The 16,576-nt window shown below is 38.7% G+C and overlaps 1 long non-coding RNA gene across 1 annotated transcript in view; it reads right to left on the bottom strand.

The window, feature by feature from the left end:
* The window catches only part of LOC140982696 (uncharacterized), a 37,700-nt gene extending 26,341 nt beyond the window's left edge, over positions 1 to 11,359 (bottom strand). The window contains exons 1-2 of the long non-coding RNA XR_012176340.1: positions 11,076 to 11,359; positions 10,949 to 10,981 (exon numbers count right to left, since the gene is read on the bottom strand). This is a non-coding gene — a long non-coding RNA (uncharacterized lncRNA). The remainder of the gene's footprint in view (positions 1 to 10,948; positions 10,982 to 11,075) is intronic.
* Positions 11,360 to 16,576: the final 5,217 nt, after the last annotated feature.

Here is a 16,576-nt window from a genome sequence, read left to right as displayed (position 1 = left end):
TATCAGAATGTTCTACCTTCTGAAATCCATTGAATAAAAAACCGCATGGAGAAAGCGTACACAAAGAAAAGCATCTCTATCTTGTTGCATCTGCATCTATCTATATAGCTTGCTACAGGTGCCAAAATTATTGAAAATTTTGAAAATCAATCCAATTTTATGTTTGTTGATTCAATTTTTTTACTTCACTGAAAGGATTTGCGGGTTATTTTGATGCAACACTGTACAAAGATGTTCATCTTGGTATCGAACCGTCGACATTTACCCCAAACATGTTCAGCTGATAAGGTTATTCCATAGTTTTGCATCTTTTCTGTTTCCTAGCTTCTTGTTTTTCCTTGATTGTACCGAAAGATGGAAATTTGTGAAAGGAGCTTGATTTTTTTACGCTAGTGACAATTACCATTCAAGACTTCCATTTCAGATACTTGTCACTTGATCTTTTAAGAAAATTGAAAAATAGTTTAGTATGCACTGTTCATTTATTTGTGTGTGCATGTATGAAAGTGAAAACAGACGATGTTTACCGTTTTTCCTAATTTTTGGATCAAGTTCTAGATATGATTGATTTCCTCATGTTGACATAAATAAACAGGTTCCCTGTATTTTTCCCATTGAGGACGCCTGTGTGTATTCAACCTGGTATGCCTTTGGAAGTTCATTTTTGGCGATGCTCTGGTTGTACCAAGGTGTGTTTCTCAGCCTCATGTTCGATGTTTTACTTTTCTGGATATCTGACTTTATTGTGTTGATTATGCTTTATGTAGTGTCTCAAAACAATCTTGTGTTACCAATCTCCAAGTTCTCCGTTTAAAAAGTAAAATCTTTGTAGTTCCAAAATCACTCAAATGATGTCTGATATCCTCGTGGCTAGTGTTAATTTTGGTATGTAACATATTAAATTTGCTCTACTGGGCTTACCTGATAAAACGATGGTAATGAAATTTGAGTCCCTCTAATGTGAACATTAACCAGGTCTGGTACGAGTGGTGTGTGACTTCGCCTTTTGCCTCACCTCTGCACAACACAAATGGTAGATCGTATTGGGTCGGGTTGTAATCTTGCTACAATATTTCATGTCACATTGACAGTATTATTTAAACAACGAAAGACGAGTTGTGCCGTCATTGTTGTATACTAATTCAGAGAAAAAGTTACTTGTACTTGCTTTGTATATTCCGGCGACTCTGTAGTAAATAGACCAAGGGCCATTAAATGTAGTTGAGGCGATGGTTGGAAGTTTGCTGTAAAATCGTCTATCTGCAGTACGATTGGATTACAAGTCAGACAGATTTTGTATTTTGGGTTTAACCATATGTTTTTCGTAATATGAAAATTTTAAATTTTTTCGTTATGATTCCGTCCCTCAGTGCAGGTCGATCTGGAAAATACATTTAATAATTGCAAATGTCTTACGTATGTTTGGAGTTTGTAATTCTTATTTCGAAGAACTTGTATCCCATTACAGCGATTTGTCTGGGTTTTACCCATCCACTTAGCGTTACTCCGGCCAACATACTTAGAACCTGAAGCGCAAGCCGAAAAGCACACTTTCTCGAATTAAAATATATTTGGCATGGATTTTAAAATCTAACATATATAAAGTGATTTATGCTATAATATTATATAAATTAAATATATTTCACAAAAATAGAAAATAATAAAAATAAAAATCAATTAATAGATAATGTACTGTAAATCATAATCAGAAAAAATTTCAATCATCTAAAATTCATTTGCAAGTCATAGAAACTCCATATATCTAAACCGTCAAATTCATCATCATCTTCTTCAAATATATCAACATCATCATCTCAAAAAGTTGAAGCTCCATGTTCGTATCCTTTTGAATCTTCGTCGGTTTCACCAAAATCTATTTCTTCGCCTTCTTCACTATTACGACACATAGTAGATCTTCTTCTATACGTATTTGATGTGCTCGTACCAACCCTTGCTTCTTTTGTAGAGGACGAACCTCGAGATATAAAACTATAGACTTTTCATCGACCCTAAAAACTCGTCCAACTTCACCCCAAATCAAATTACAATCATCAAACACATGATCATTTTCACCATCATTATTATTATTTAGTCTCACATCAACCATTCATTAGTATCATCTATATCACCCAAAGAAATAGGATCAATCGTATTACACATCTCATATCGACGTCTCAAAGCCCTATCATAATTGATATAAACCAAATCATTCAACATTTTTTGCTTAAATCTATTTCTTCTTTTGGAATGAAGTTGCATGTGTTTGATATAAACTAACTTTAGCTTTAAAACAATAAATTTATTTAATATTTCATTAGATACTAATAATTAGTATTTATATGTTCAAACACACTCTAATTTCGTTCACAAGCGGATGAGCTACAAGTAATTTCACGATGAACACTTGTAATTCGGGTGTTCGATTCCTCTAGTAATTTTGAAATAATATAAAATTTGAACCTGATGATTTTTTGTTTCTTTGCCTAATGGGCACGGTCATTCCAAAAAGTTTTTCAGCCTTCTTGTATAATGACAACTGATCTATAATTTTATTTCGTAGCTCCTTAGTTTCATACATCCTAGCGATACATTTATACAAACATGTTATAACTTCATTATCGTTTTCTATAATAGAATCCAAATAGAAGATCTCAGTGTTTAAGAAATGTCCAGCATCATGTATAGGTCGATGGAGTTGTATCATCCACCTATAATCAATTATATCAAAAATATCTTTATACTTATCATCTTTGGGATCAAATGAGGCAATGATAGTTTCTTTAGCCCGATCAATTGCCTCATAAATACAGCTTATTCGATGTTTTTTTTCCCATCAATCAAAGAACTTTCATGTAAGGTCCAAAATTAAGACGATGTAATCCAAGTGCATGCAAATATAGGAAATATGAAAAATGGTTAATTAATTGATTCTAATTGCTAAATTGATTATACAATATGTTCATATGATGTTTTAATAGTTTTTCTACTTATATGCATTAAAATGTATTTTTAAGGGTTATTCGAGTTGCGATCGAGGAACGGAGACCGATGACTGAAAAATGGAAGATGTTTTTATTAAATAATTGTTTTTAATTATTTGAAATATGATTGATGTTTTTTCTTATTTTTGAAAATAAGGATTTTTGAAGTGATTTTATACGTCGGGACGTAAATTTTATCGTTGTTTGATTTTCAAGAAAAATACAAAGGTTTTGGCAATCCGACTAATAAATTCACAAATTTTATTAAACAAAATATTTTAATTAAGCACTAATGGGCCTAATTAATCTTCCTAATGGGCCTAAGTTTAGTTAGTTTTTTAATTAACTATTTAATATACAAATCTACCCCATAATCCCATGTTATTCACGCCTCTCTTCCCCAAAAAATTAAAACTCTTTCTTTTCTCTAAACCACACGGCACACTAAAGTTTTGAACAAGAGAAGGCTTCGAGTTCTTCAAGGAATTTCGCCCAAGGCTTCGTGTCATCGTTCTTCAATCCGTCAACGAATAATCGTGCGTTAAAAATGCAAAAGCACGTCATATTCTTCCTTTAATCATCTATCACACCATAGTATTTATTTGATCATGTTTTGAATGAAAACAAGGCACACGACATATTATTTTCGCAAATATGCATATACATGTTCTAAACTCTTGATTTTCATCCAAAAACATGTTTATTATGTTGAAAAGGGGGCTGCCATGTATTAAGAAGTTTAGAGTCCAAGGACATGCACGTATCACTGCAAACCATGGTAGAATAAAGCTGGAAACCGAAACTTGTGGTTGATGATCATAGGGCTCGGTTTTTGGGCATGGTGGCTTGGCTTGGGTTCGGCTTGGACCAGGGATAGCTAGGGTCTGTGAGGGGTCAGGGAAGGAGTCCTAGCCACGTTAGGACTCGAGCACCAGGGCTGGGAAGGAGTCCTAGCAACCTGTGAAGCACATGCAACACGCGTGAGAGTGCAGGAGCGCACAGGGCAGGTTGGCTCGGCCAGGGGGCTTCGAGCTGGGCTAGGGTGACTCACTAGGGTCCTAAAAGCGTGCACAAGGGTCTGGTTCAGGGTCTGGTTTGATGGCTAGGTCCTAGGCACGAGTTCAAGGAGTCCTTGCCAACCAGGAGTTCTCGGCCGATTTTGTACTTGGTTGGGGGCTTTGCTTTTGGGGCTAGGGTCCGGTTCTTTGGGTGCTAAAGGTCCAGTAAGGGGTCTGGCTCGAAGTTGGTCCGGCATGGCTTGATGAAAATTGGAGATGGCTCGAGGTTGGCTCAAAGTGGTCGATTAGGTTTTCTTCCTTTGAAATAAATTCGAAACATGGCTCACGGGGATGAGTCATAGTTCACGAGGGCTAAAATAATATAAAAAGTCTAAGTTTTAAATTTAAGAATTTTATATTAAAGTTGGAATTAAGTCGGGATTAAAACGCATTAAAAACGTATAATTAAGGATTACTTGAAAAGTCTAGAATTTAAGCTAAATAAAATTATGGAAAATTTAATTTAAGCTTAAATAATTATTTGAGACATGTTAGAGTCAATTAAATTAAGAAAATGTCAAAAACGTGAAATTTTACGTCTATAGGTAAAACGGTAATTTTACACCCGAAAATTAGTAAACTTCATGGCAGTGCTCTGAATGCTGTTTTATATGCTAATATGATTATTTTGAATATTTATGGATTTTTATGATTTAATATGGACATTTAAAAGAATATTGCATGCTTGGTTAAAAGGAAAAATGATATTTAATATGCATGTTTTTTATAAAGTGATGGAAATACGAAATGTTGAAGGATGTGAAGGGATTTTGACTAATATGATGATATGTTAATACGTAGGCCAATGCTCAGTTGACAGGTGAGAGTGTCGCTGATGTCCCCGTCGCCCAGTACTATGGTTATAAGTAAATGGATCCATCGCCCAATACGAATACGAGTCACAATCAACGATCTGGATTCAACGAACATGAATATGAATATGAATATGTTTTTTATGAATATGAATATGTTGATATGAAAATGTTATGTTTAAGTTTATGCATGATTATGAAAATGTTATTTTACATACAAGTATTTTTCACTGTTGTATGCGATCTGTATTCGTATTATGTTGTTATCAAGATTATGATGTGTTGAGTCTTTAGACTAACTACGTGTGATTGATGCAAGTGAGTTTGATAATAATGATGTTGTAGGTCTTGATTGTTGACTTTGCTGGACTGACGGTGCACATAACCCGAGGACCAGCGCTTCTATTTTTCCGCACTTACGTTTATGATTTATGTTAAAGATTTTACGACTTTTATTTATGTTGTGAGTGGTTTTTGAGAGGTTGATAGTATGGGCTATACTTTTCAAATTATTGCTTTTTAGGTTTGGTAAAATGTTGGATGGTTTTATGTTTAAACTATTTCTTTTGATTTTCAATATTAGTTGGTTGATTTATTTTAAAAATGATATCTAAATATTTTATATATTTGTGTAAGGGTTCGGCCGAAATAGTAAGGGTTTTTTTTAAAAAAAAATTTCTAGTAAGTTTTAAGCAAAACGAGTAGTGGACGTTTCAGTTGGTATCAGAGTAATAGTTCCTGTAAAGGGTTGTGCCACCGTCAGTGCAGGGAAGCTCAGTCGTCAAGCCTCAAATTTGATAGTTTACATACTTTATATGATTTATATGATGTTACCTGCATGATTACATGAATAATATGTTTACGTCACATGTTTAATAAGCTATATGAAAATATATTATTTATATGTTTATAATTGCTAAAATGAACTAGAATATGTTACATGATTAGAAAACTTAGATTTAAATATATGTTGGTTACGTTAGAATTTGGAAAACATTAAGATATAATGCCTCCTAGATGCGCACCTATTGATAGACTGGCAGAGACTACTGAGGATCATCATGATGATGCACCCCCGCCTCCTAATGGGGATGCTGCTACTCGTGCTTTTGAGATGATGGCTCGTTTCTTCGAGCAGCAGCTACAACAGGCACCTAGGCCATAGCCTGATATTTATGATCAGTTCCGGAGGCTAAGGCCGAAGGAATTTTTTGGCACCACAGACCCGTTTGCTGCGGAGGCATAGATTCGAGCACTTGAGGTGCATTTTCTCTACTTAAATATGGGAGATGCTGATCGTTTAAGGTGTGCAACATATATGTTTAGGGATGATGCTTTGTTATGGTGGGAAGGAGTTGAGCATGGTATTAATCTTGCTACACTTACATGGGCTCGTTTCAAGGAGATATTCTACGAGAAATATATTACTGCGGATGTGCGAGGGCGATTGAAGAGGGAATTTATGACTCTCCGTCAGGGAGACACTTCTGTTACTGAATTTGTGAGGAAATTTTATAGGGGTTGCCACTTTGTACCCCTTACTGCAAGGGATGCTGCGGAGAAGCTCAGACACTTCATGGACGGTCTACGACCTACCATACAAAATAACGTGATGATGATGCGTCCCTTGGATTATGCTACTGCTACTACTTATGCATTTCAACCTGAGCAATCTTTAAAAGACATCGAGTTTGAGATGCAGCGCAAGAGACAACAACACCAAAATAATAATCAGCCAAACAAGAAGCCATATATGGGTCCTCCTAGACTTCAAGGACCACAAAAGCCCCAAGGTCAAGTCAAGAAGCAAGGACCGCAAAAGCCGCCACAACCTGCAACACCAAAACCTGCAGAGGGACTACCATGCAAGAAGTGCAATCGCTTGCATTATGGACAGTGCGTGTGGGGTACTACTAAGTGCTTCATATGCAAGGAAGAAGGGCACAAGGCTGCTGATTGCCCGAAGAAGAATGCACCTACTGTGGGGCGAACATATGTTATGAATGCAGAGGAAGCGGAAGAGGAGCCAGACACGACTCTTATCATGGGTAACCTAGTCATTTAACATTGTTATATTTCTTTTATTGCATGAAATGTTAAATTGGTTATTAGATTTGAATTGGGAACAAGATTAACCTAGTGAAAATTAGGTTGCATGCTCTACCTTAGTTGGAAATTAAGATATGATTTTAGAAACCATAGAATTAGTATTGATTTTTGAGTCTTAGTTTATGTAAAGGATGTAATAATTCCAAATAAAAAGTTTTGTGTCCAAAAATTAAAGAAGAAAATCATAATTAGGGGTTCATTAAGGGTTTCGAATTTATGGAAGGGTCATTGTGCAATTTTCGAAACTTTTGGTGGAAGATTGTAATTTTTGAATAGTTTAAGGACTAAATTGAAATTATCCAAAATTTAAGGGACTTTAATGATATTACCAAAAATTTAAGGGACCAAAATTTAAAATTTTGAAAATATTAAGGATCAATTTGCAAATATTCAAAATTTTGGGGACTAAATTGTAAATTTCGAAAAATTGAAGGGCTAAAATGCAATTTTTCAAGAAATGATTAAGTTCAACACGTAATCTTCACATAACTTTGAGAAATTAATGATAGAAATTCCTTAAGATTCAACACGAAAAGATATAAAAACATTTTCGCCGTAGGGAGGATTATCACTCAAGGTGTAGCAACCTATGCACTACTAGATTCGGGAGCTACACATTCTTTCATATCTGAAACCTTCTTCAAACGACTGAATATTATTCCTGAGGATATGGGTTTGTGTTTCAAAGTTTCTATTTCTTCCGGTGATCAAATGCTCACGTCTAAAATTGTCAAGAATCTCGAGCTTCGTTTATTTAAAGATGTGGTTCGGGCAGATCTTATTGTACTTCCTATGCCTGAATTTGATATCATACTTGGTATGGAATGGTTATCAGCGAATGGAGCTTCGATTGATTTTCATCAGCGATCAGTGTCTATTTGACCGTCTAGTGGTAAATGTTTTGTGTTTGAGGCTGCGAGAAACAAGCAAATGCCGCACATTATCTCTTGTCTATGTGCGAGAAAACTTATGAGACGAGGATGCCAAGCTTTTCTATCATGTGTCACTACCGCACATTTTCCTATCAGTCAGAAGTTGGAGGATGTTGATATTGTCAGAGACTTTCCTAGCGTCTTTCCCGAGGACGTTTCTGGCATTCCACCTGATCGTGAGGTGGAGTTTTCTATTGAGTTAATGCCGGGCACAATACCTATATCGAAAGCACCTTATCGTCTAGCACCTGCCGAAATGAAAGAATTAAAAGATCAAATCCAAGAATTGCTAGACAAGGGTTTTATTCGCCCTAGTTATTCTCCATGGGGCGTACTAGTATTATTTGTGAAGAAGAAAGATGATAGTATGTGACTCTGTATCAATTATCGAGAGCTGAATAGAGTCACTATCAAGAATAAGTATCCTCTATCAAGAATCGAAGATTTATTTGATCAGTTGCAAGGAGCATCGATATTCTCGAAGATTGATCTTCGTTCTAGATACCATCAGTTGAAAGTGAAAGAGTCTGATGTTAACAAGACAGCGTTTCGGATGAGATATGTGCACTACAAGTTTATGGTCATGCCATTTGGGTTGAACAATGCGCCAGCGATCTTCATGGATCTCATGAATCGCTTATTTCAGTCGTATATGGATCAATTCGTCATAGTATTTATTGATGATATTTTGATCTATTCTAAGAGCAAGGAGGAGCATAGTCGTCATTTAAGGACAGCACTGCAAGTACTACAAGATAGAAAGTTGTATGAAAAATTCAGCAAGTGCGAGATTTGGCTTGATAGAGTGGATTTCTTAGGCCACATCATTTCTAATGATGGCATTGAAGTTGATCCAAGAAAAGTTGAGGCAGTTAGAGAGTGGTCAGTACCGAAGAGTGTCATCGATATTCACAGTTTCTTGGGACTATCTGGCTATTATCGCAATTTTATTCAGGGATTCTCATCTATAGCGGTACCTATGACCGCCTTGACAAAGAAGAATGCCAAGTTTGTATGGGGATCCGAGTGTCAAGACAGTTTTGCTAAGTTGAAGCAAGCCTTGATATCAGCGCCAGTGTTATCTATGCCATCGGAGCAAGGAGAGAATGTTCTCTATACCGACGCTTCTAAACTTGGTTTAGGCGCAGTTCTAAAGCAAAATGACCGAGTTATAGCTTATGCGTCGAGGAAATTGAAAATTCACAAGAAAAACTACCCAACTCACGATCTTGAGCTCGCAGCGGTAGTTTTTGCGTTGAAGATTTAGAGACATTACTTGTATGGGAAGAAGTGCAAGATTTTCACCGATCATAAGAGTTTGAAGTACTTCTTCACCCAAAAGGAGTTGAATATGCGACAGCGAAGATGACTTGAGTTAGTAAAGACTACGACTGCGAGATTAGCTATCATCCAGGAAAAGCTAATGTTGTGGCATACGCATTGAGTCGAAAAGCAGCAGTTATCACTCAATTATCACTCCAAAGACCGTTGCAGTCCGAGATACAATGGTTTGAGCTTACAGTATATGCTAGGGGCGAGGCCCATAATCTTGCCACATTGTCAGTACAGTCGACTTTGAGAGATAGAATCCGTAAGGGACAGTCCACTGATGAGCAATTGCAAAAGCGGAGAGCTAGAGATGAAGCCAATGGCAAGTTATATTCTGAGGTGGATGGTTTAGTTTGCTATCGAAATCGTTATTGGGTTCCTCGTGACTATTCTTTGAGGGATATCATTATGAAGGAAGCTCATGACACACCATATTTCATTCATCCTGGAAGCACGAAGATGTACAAAGAGCTGCAGTTATTATATTGGTGGCCGGACATGAAGAGAGATATTCTGCGTTTTGTGACCGAATGTCTGACATGTCAACAAGTCAAAGCAGAGCATCAGAGACAAGCGGAGAAGCTTAAGCCACTTCCTATTCCCGAGTGGAAATGGGAAAAAATTACGATGGACTTTTTTGTAAGATTGCCGATGACTATCAAGAGATTTAATGCCATATGGGTGATAGTTGATCATCTTACGATATCAGTGCATTTTTATACCTATCAAGATGACCTTCACCATGATTCAGTATGCAGAGTTATATATTCAAGTGATAGTTCGTCTTCATGAGATTCCTGTGTCTATTGTTTCTTACAGAGATCCGAGATTTACGTAATCTTTCTAAAAGAGTCTGCATGCGCGATGGGGACTAAGTTATTTTTCAGTACAACATTCCATCCTCAAACCGGTGGTCAGTCCGAAAGAGTTATTTAAATTTTATAAGATCTACTGCGAGCTTGTGTGTAGCGCCCTTACCCGAGCCACTACTAAACAGACTAATAAGAATGCAACATTAAAACTTAATAACAACAATTAAACAGCGGAAACCAAATAACTTAATCATCCTACAACCCAAACGAAACAGAACAAACAACAGCAGTCTTAAACATTAATACAACCATATCGAAAACATAATTCTGAACGAGAAAAAGATAAACCACACATAAAACCTCCACTAGATAACCACCGAAAACTCAACTGCTCTCGCCATTGCCCTGGTCGTCCTAACCGTCCGACCTAAGACCTGCCCCGTGGAATGGGGTGCCCAAGATGAAAACAAGGACGTGAGCGACAATCGCCCAATACGAGAATGTACGAGTATACAAACTGATATGATGCAGGCGAAATGCAATATGCTCGGATATCAAGGATCAAGTCAAGAATCTCATGCTCAGTCTAGAGGCGCCTGAGTGTGTAGTCTCTGATCTGCCCTAGACATGTTTTGGCTCCCACACTCATCATCAAGACGTGGACCTACAATGTCCAGGTCATCGGAGCCCGCGGGTCCCGTCGGACACTGTAGCTCTCGATGCCCCATCGTCCACAATACAGAATAGGGCTGAGCGGCCCCAACAAACGAGGTATATCTCAAAACATATCAGGCTCAACATGATATGTCATGCATAATATTCCAAAGCAGTAAAACATGTATAATGCAACACATAAATATGCAGCATATAAGTGTGTATACTACGCTTGGATATCTCAGTCAGTACATCATGTACCTCACTAAAACAATCTGACAGAAAGCTCTTAACCTAGACAATACCAACAATATGAAATCACTATCAAACCAGATTCTGAATTACCAAACAAGGTATAAAATTCTTCCTAAAGGCTTTAGGATTATACCTGCGTCCGTCGTCAGCCCGCTGATGATGTCTCGATCTCAGTTCACCGACCCCCCTTCGAGTCGACACTAGCTCCGAAACTTCCCGACACCAAAGTGCCCTAGAAATTGGCTAGAAAACCTAAGGTAAAAATACTAGAACTCTCTCTCTCTGAAGGATGCGGTGTAGGAAACAAAAGAATTCGGCTTCCATTTATAGGCTGCATCCGGACAATTTTAGAAATCCGAATCAATCTTATCTACCACGTGTCAGACTCTCATTCGTTTGGTTGGATTTCTCGAGATAACGTAATCGGAAGTAGATCGGGTTATCCATTAAAAATTCGGTGGATCCAACTGATTAATCCCAAATTATCAATTCGTTAATAATACTTAATTAACAACTCTTTAATTATCTCTTAATTAATACTTCATTCAAAATAAGAATTCAGGTCATTACATCCTCCCCTCTTTAAAAAGATTTCGTCCTCGAAATCAGAACTGAAGTACCAAAACAACTGAATAAAATACAACTCATGATTACAAAGGTACAACTCAAAACAAATGCGGATACTCTGAGCGCATACGACTCTCTAACTCCCAAGTCGCCTTTGCAGTACCTCGACGTTGCCATTGCACTAACACAAGTGGAATGGTCTTGTTTCTGAGCTTTTTCTCTTTCCTACCAGGATTCCAAGTGGCTGCTCGACATAAGTCCAGTCTTCTTCAAGTTGAACATCTGTCTGACCAAGAACGTGCGATTCATCTGCTACATACCGTCGTAGCAAAGATAAATGAAAGACATTATGCATGCTAGACAGATATGGCGGCAAAGCCAATAGATATGCCAAATTTCCAACACATTCCAAGATCTCAAAAGGTCCGATGAATCTTGGGGCTAATTTTCCCTTGAGTCCAAATCTCATCACCCTGCGAAATGGTGAAACTTTAAGGAAAACTGTTTCCCCTGACTGAAATTGTAGAGGTCTACGCTTGGTATTCGCGTAACTCGATTGACGATCTTGTGCATCTTTAATTCTCTTCTTAGTCAATTCCACTACGTCAATCGCTTGTTGCACTAATTCAGGTCCTTGCACTTGCCGTTCTCCTACTTCATCCCAAAAAAATGGAGTACGACAACGCCTACCATATAATGCTTCGAATGGAGCCATACCAATGCTGCTGTGGTAGCTATTGTTATATGCAAACTCCACAAGCGGTAGATGATCATGCCATGCTGGTCCAAAATCTAAAGCACAAGCACACAACATGTCCTCGAGTGTCTGAATAGTCCTCTCAGAATGAACATCGGTCTCTGGATGATAGGCAGTACTCAGACTCAATGTCGTTCCCAACGCTTTTTGAAAACTTCCCCAGAACCTTGAGGTAAAGCGTGGATCTCTGTCATTGACTATACTTGTTGGCACACCATGATATTTAAGAATCTCTTGGATGTATAGTCTTTCCATGCGATCGAAACTATATTCCCGACTATACAGAATGAAATGTGCTGACTTAGTCAGTCGGTCCACAATAACCCAAATGGCATCACAATTCTTAGAAGACAACGGCAAGTGGGTGACAAAATCCATCGTCACATGCTCCCACTTCCACTCAGGGATAAGAAGATTCTGAAGTAATCCTTCTGGTCGTCGATGTTCAGCTTTCACTTGCTGACAAACCAAACACTTGGCTACAAACTGGTAAACAGTTTTCTTCATACCTTTCCACCAAAACCTGGTCTTCAAATCCTTATACATTTTCATGCTTCCAGGGTGGATACTCAACTTACTCCTATGGGCTTGAGATAAAATCTCGTCTGTTAATTCAGAATCTTCTGGAACTACGATTCTTCTCGACAGACACAAGGTTCCATCTGTTTGGAACGCAAAACCAGATGTGTTGTCTCTGTTAGCTAACCTTGCTAACTTTTTCACTTTCGGGTCAGAAAACTGAGCTTCTCTAATTTTGGCATACAATTTCGGTTCAGATAAAATGCTAGTTACTCGAATGTGTTCCATTCCTTTCTTATGCCGAAAGTGAAATCCCAGAGAACAGCAATCTTGTATTACACTTGATATGAAACTTGTCTGAAGTGCAGATAATCTCACCTTTCGACTAAGAGCATCAGCTGTAAGATTCGCTGAACCTGGATGATACTTGATTTCGCAATCGTAATCCTTTAACAAATCCATCCATCTTCTTTGGCGCATATTCAACTCTGCTTGAGTGAAGATATACTTCAAACTCTTGTGATCTGTAAAAATCTCAAATCTCTCTCCATACAGATAATGTCGCCATATCTTCAAAGCAAACACAATCGCTGCTAATTCCAGATCATGAGCTGGATAATTCTCTTCATGTTTCTTCAACTGTCTGGATGCATATGCAATCACATGACCATTCTGAGTTAAAACACACCCAAGTCCTTGAAGTGATGCATCAGTGTACACAATGTACCCTCTTGATCCAGATGGAAGAGCTAAAACCGGTGCAGTTGTCAAACGTTGACGCAATTCATTGAAACTATTTTCACAATCATGTGTCCATTCTAACTGCACATTCTTACACGTCAGCTGTGTCAATGATTTGGCAATCTGAGAAAATCCTGAGATGAATCTCCGGTAATATCCTGCCAAGCCTAGGAAACTTCTTATCTCTTGAGCTGATTCCGGTCGTGCCCAACTCAACGCTGCTTCGATCTTGCTAGGATCCACTGATATCCCATCTTTGGATATAACATGTCCTAAGAAGACAACTCTGTCGAGCCAAAACTCGCACTTGTTCAACTTAGCATACAGTTGGTGATTCCTTAAGGTTAGCAACACAATCCTTAAATGTTGTGCATGCTCTTCAAGGCTACGAGAGTATACCAATATGTCATCAATAAAGACAATGACAAACTTGTCAAGATACTCCTGGAATACTCGGTTCATCAAATCCATAAATACTGCTGGAGCATTCGTCAAACCAAACGGCATCACTAGAAACTCGTAATGCCCATACCTTGTTCGAAATGCAGTCTTGGGGATATCACGTTGATGAACTCGAAGTTGATGATACCCAGACCGTAAATCGATCTTCGAGTACACTGAAGTTCCTTGCAGTTGATCAAACAAGTCATCAATCCGTGGTAACGGATATTTATTCTTGACTGTTACTCGGTTCAACTGTCTATAATCTATGCAAAGCCGCATAGACCCATCCTTCTTTTTAACAAACAACACTGGTGCTCCCCAAGGAGACACACTGGGTCTAACGTACCCCTTGTCAAGAAGATCTTGTAACTGTTGCTTCAACTCTTTCATCTCCGTTGGTGCCAATCTATAAGGCGCTCTGGAGATAGGTGCGGTTCCTGGTACCAACTCTATCTCCGCTTCCACTTCCCTCTCCGGAGGAAATCCAGGAATCTCATCGGGGAAAACATCAGGAAATTCATCGACAACTGGAATGTTCTTCACGTCGATCACATCCTTCGATACGTCAACAGCATAAATGAGGTATCCTTCTCCTCCTTTCGCTAAAGCCCGTTGTGCCTTTACAGCAGACACTACTGGCATTGGAGGTCGAGCTCTCTCACCGAAGAAAAACCAATTCTCGTCTCCTTCTGGACGAAACTGAACGAGACGTTGATAACAATCTACCGTCGCTCTATACTTAGTCAATAGGTCGATTCCCATAATACAATCGAAATCTTCCATAGCCAATATCATCAAATTGGCAGACAAGTATTTTTCCTCAAATTCTAACAAACAGTCTACTACAAGACGCTTAGCTAAAACCTCTTGTCCCATCGGTGTAGACACCGACATCAAAACATCTAATGACACGTAGGGTAGTTTATGCTTCTTAACAAACATTGATGCTATGAATGAATGCGATGCTCCAGTGTCAATTAATACATATGCAAGAATACCACATAAAATAAAATTACCTGCAATTACTCTCTCGTTTTGCTCCTCAGCTTGTTCTTGGTTTAGGGCAAACACTTGCCCTTGAACTCGTGGACGTTGCTGAGATCCTTGTGATATTCCACCACGACGAGAACCTTGAGCAGGAAAACCTTTCTTTTGCACAGTGGCCTCAGACTGTTTTCCACTGTAAGACCCTGCCATAGAACCTCCGCCTACACTCTGATTCTCTAAATTCGGGCAATCCCTCTTCATGTGACCAAAACCACCACAGTTAAAACAAGCACATGTTATTTTTCGACAATTTTCCGTCTGGTGATTTCCTCCACAGTGGCCACATTGCAGCTTTTTCCTACCAAAGCTGTACACCCCTCCAGAACCGGAAGAAGAAGAAGATGTAGACTTCTTGAAAAACCGACCCCTCGGTCCCAACGAACTAGAACTTTTGCTAGCTTGCATAGCCTTCCTCCTAGCAATACTGATCTTTGCTTGACGACAACGATTCACTAATCCTTCGTACAAAATAGGATCGTCACAGACTGAAACCCGATCAAAAATCTCCTGGTTCAAACAATTCAAAAAGTGAGAATATTTTGCTGCAGAATTCTCACTGATGTGAGGAGCGTACGGCAACAGATCCGTAAAACGCTTTTGGTAATCCTCAATGCTCGAATCTCCTTACTTAATGGTCAACAGTTCCATCTCCTTCTCCTGACGAAGAGCTGGCGGAAAGTGATGATTGATGAAGGCCTGACGGAAATGTTCCCAACGAATCCGCCCATGCTGCTGAACTAGAATAGCATAAACAGGTTTCTACCATTTCCGAGCTTTTCCTTGGATCATGAAATCGGCTACCTCCATTTTTTTGTCCTCGTCATAGTGCAGCACTCGAAAACACTGCTCCATGATATCGACCCAAGCTTCAGCAACATCAGTATTCTCATCTCCAGTCAACGGTGGAGGTCCAATCTTCATGAAATCCATAATGTTGACACACTTCCTACGTCTCCTTTCATCATGATCTCGGTGACTCCTTCCATCACGATCTCTACGACGATGTTCTCGGCCAGCCTCATCGTCGCCATAACGACCATGTCCCACACTTCCGTGACTGCTTCTATCTCCTGACATCTAAAAGAAAACCAAAATCAACCTCTAAATCCTCACAACAAAATTACTAATGTCCCAAAAATCTTCGCATGCTCTGATACCACCAAATGGAGCGCTCTTACCCGAGCCACTACTAAACAGACTAATAAGCATGCAACATTAAAACTTAATAACAACAATTAAACAGCAGAAACCAAATAACTTAATAATCTTACAACCTAAACGAAACAGAACAAACAACAGCAGTCTTAAACATTAATACAACCATATCGAAAACATAATTCTGAACGAGAAAACGTTAAACCACACATAAAACCTCCACTGGATCACCACCGAAAACTCAACTGCTCTCGCCATTGCCCTGGTCGTCCTAACCGTCCGACCTAAGACCTGCCCCGTGGAATGGGGTGCCCAAGATGAAAACAAGGACGTGAGCGACAATCGCCCAATACGAGAATGTACGAGTATACAAACTGATATGATGCATGCGAAATGCAATATGC

Source organism: Primulina huaijiensis, chromosome 8 (assembly GCF_012295235.1).
Source record: "Primulina huaijiensis isolate GDHJ02 chromosome 8, ASM1229523v2, whole genome shotgun sequence".
NCBI lineage: Eukaryota > Viridiplantae > Streptophyta > Magnoliopsida > Lamiales > Gesneriaceae > Primulina > Primulina huaijiensis.
Note: the sequence above shows the minus strand (reverse complement) of the source record. Positions and strands in the feature narration are given on the sequence as shown.